Below are 2,962 nucleotides of genomic sequence, written 5' to 3'. Positions count from 1 at the left end.
CTAAGCATCAGCTTCAATCTAGAATTATACAATAAAACTTTTTGCCCAATCACAAACTATTTCCTTATTTTATCATGGAATGCCTTTGTCTTTTCTTTATAGATCCTAGAATTCTCATAAGTCTTAAGGTGAATTTCCTCTAATTCATGCAAATGTGATTTTCTTTCTCACTCATCCTCCATGCTTAACTCAAACACATCCTGCACAAATGCATCAACAACATTAATAAAAAAGACAGAATGATTATTAGCAGGATATTTCATAGCATCAAAGATATTAAATTTAACAGTCTCTCCATCAAACTCCATAGTTAAGGTACCCTCATCGACATCAATTTTTGTCTTGAAAGTTTTTAGGAAAGGTCTTCCAAATAAAATAAAAGCTGAATTTGATAAGAGAGCACTATCATCCTCCATATCCAGAATGTAAAAATCTACAGGAAAAATCAATCCTCCAACCTGCACTAAAACATCCTCAACTACTCCTAATGGGTAAGCATTAGAACGATCAGCTAACTAAATAATGGCACTGGTTTCTTTCAAAGGACCCAAATTCAAAGTCTGGAAAACTGAATATGACATGAAATTAATAGATGCTCCTAAATCTGCCATTGCATTTTCAAATTTAGAATCACCTATTCTACAGGGAATAGAAAAAGAACCTGGATTCTTACATTTAGGGGGTAATTTTCGCTGAATTAATACCGACACATTTTCCCCCACACTGATCTTCTCATTATTTCTCAACTTGCGCTTTAAAGTGCATAATTCCTTAAGGAATTTAGCATACCTGGGAATTTGTTTGATCGCATCAAGTAAAGGTATATTGACCTCTACCTTCCTGAAGGTCTCCAAAATTTCTTTCTCTTGTTCTTCTTTCTTCATCTTAGCCAACCTACAGGGGAATGGAGGAAGAACAGAATTATTAACCTTATTCAGTTTAGGTTCAGTATTTACCTCAACTTCAGGAACTTTAGACTCTTTTGCTCCTTGCTTCTTCTTTTTTATTGACTCATATGGAGTTTGATTATCAACTTCTTTCCCACTCCATAACAGTATCGCACTCGCATTTTCTCTAGAATTCATAACGGTTTGTGATGGGAGCTTTCTAGAACCTTGAGCTTCAAGCTTGCTCACAGATGAAGCTAACTACCCAATCTGTCCCTCTATATTTTGAATGCTATTTCTAGTCTCCTGTTGAAACTGTTGTGTATTGTTAGCCAAAGCCTTAAAAATTTCATCAAATGACATACCTTGATTTGAGGGAGGCAAAGGTGGAGGTGGAGGTGGTTGATACACTTGTGGTCTTTGCTGATGGTATCGGTTTTGCACTAGTTGATTCCCATAACTCAGATTAGGATGATCTCGCCATCCTAGATTATAAGTATTGGAAAAGGGATCGTACCTGTGCTGTGGCTGTCCATAATTTCCTACTGCATTAACATGTTGCATTGATTCATCCTCTTGTAATGCAGGACACATGTCAATAGCATGACCCAAACCCGAACAAATCCCACATACCTTAACAGTTTGAATTTTTCCTACAGCCAATTGCCTCACCAAAGAAGTTAAATCAGAAATCTGTTTCTCAAGGTTAGATATACTTACCTCATTAACTTTCATAAGTGTGTGATCCATTCTCATTCTAAACTGCTGAGAGCTTGCTGCCATGTTAGCAATCAGCATCCTTGCTTCATCTGGTGTTTTGTTAACCAAAGCTCCTCCACTGGTAGCATCTATCATATTGCGGTCCATTGGTAGAAATCCCTCATAGAAATACTGAATCAAAAGTTACTCACTTATTTGATGATGGGGACAACTTGCACACAGCTTCTTAAATCTTTCCCAATACTCATACAAAATCTCTCCATTGTATTGCCAGATGCCACAAATTTCTTTTCTTATGTTGGTAGCACAGGAAGCAGAAAAATACTTCTCCAAAAATATCTGCTTCATCCTATTCCATGAGTTGACAGATCCAGAAGGAAGGTAATACAACCAATCCTTAACTATGCCCTCCAGTGAGAAATGGAAAGCCCGAAGCTTGATCTGATCCTCTGAAACTCCTTGAGGTTTCATACTGGAACACATGTCATGAAATTCCTTTAGATGCTTATGTGGATCCTCACTTGCAAGATAATGAAACTTAGGCAATAAATGGATTAGTCCGGATTTCAACTTAAAAGCAACATTTAAAGCAAGGTATTGGATACACAAAGGCTATTGGTTTAGATCAGGAGCAAACCAACTCTTTCAAAGTCCTAGTAGCCATGGTCTCGTTTTCGGAACTTGAATCTGAATCCGAATCCGAACTTAGCTCCTTTGGAGATTGGACTCCTTCATATGTACTCAGAATCTGCCTAGTTTGCTTAGCCAATTTTCTCAACCGTTTAGCTATTTTTTCTGCTTCTATATCAAAGATCAACTCACCTTATTAAGAAGTTCTTGTCATGAACAAAAAGAAATCAAAGTAAAAACAGAAAAATGCCTCAAAACCCTAGAAAACAATTGAATTTGGCCTTAAGAAGGTGGGGTTGGTCTTGATTAGAGCGTTGTTTCTTTCAAAATAGGTGTAGGCCGCCCTCCAAATTCAACCAAACTTCTAGGTGAATAGTAACACCATAATTTTTTTTTCAAAAACCTGAAAATAGCAACACTTCACAGACAAAATTAATAACAAAATACCCTAACAATAAAAACACGAAATCCAATGAATTTCAGTCCCCAGCAACGGCGCCAAAATTCTTGATGGGTGTCTAATCCACTAGAAATTTAATTAACTGAAATTACTAGTTGTGAAATATTTTCTGCAACAAGTGGTAAGTCCAGGTCGAACCCTATAGACTGAATTGTTAAATCTCGTGCACTTGTGTAATGGAAAAAGAAATAAAGGTTGGGGTGGGGGGGAGGGGGGTAATTCGCAATCCAAAGAAGAAATCAAAAATCAAAAATTAAGATCTAAA

The 2,962-nt window shown here is 36.8% G+C and overlaps 1 non-coding gene across 1 annotated transcript; it reads left to right on the top strand.

The window, feature by feature from the left end:
• Positions 1-1,800: 1,800 nt before the first annotated feature.
• On the top strand, positions 1,801-1,907 carry LOC131180451 (small nucleolar RNA R71). Its single transcript, XR_009149223.1, has one exon. It is a non-coding gene; the product is annotated as a small nucleolar RNA R71 (small nucleolar RNA).
• Positions 1,908-2,962: the final 1,055 nt, after the last annotated feature.

The sequence above is a fragment of the Hevea brasiliensis genome, chromosome 5 (genome assembly GCF_030052815.1).
Source record: "Hevea brasiliensis isolate MT/VB/25A 57/8 chromosome 5, ASM3005281v1, whole genome shotgun sequence".
Lineage (NCBI taxonomy): Eukaryota > Viridiplantae > Streptophyta > Magnoliopsida > Malpighiales > Euphorbiaceae > Hevea > Hevea brasiliensis.
Note: the sequence above shows the minus strand (reverse complement) of the source record. Positions and strands in the feature narration are given on the sequence as shown.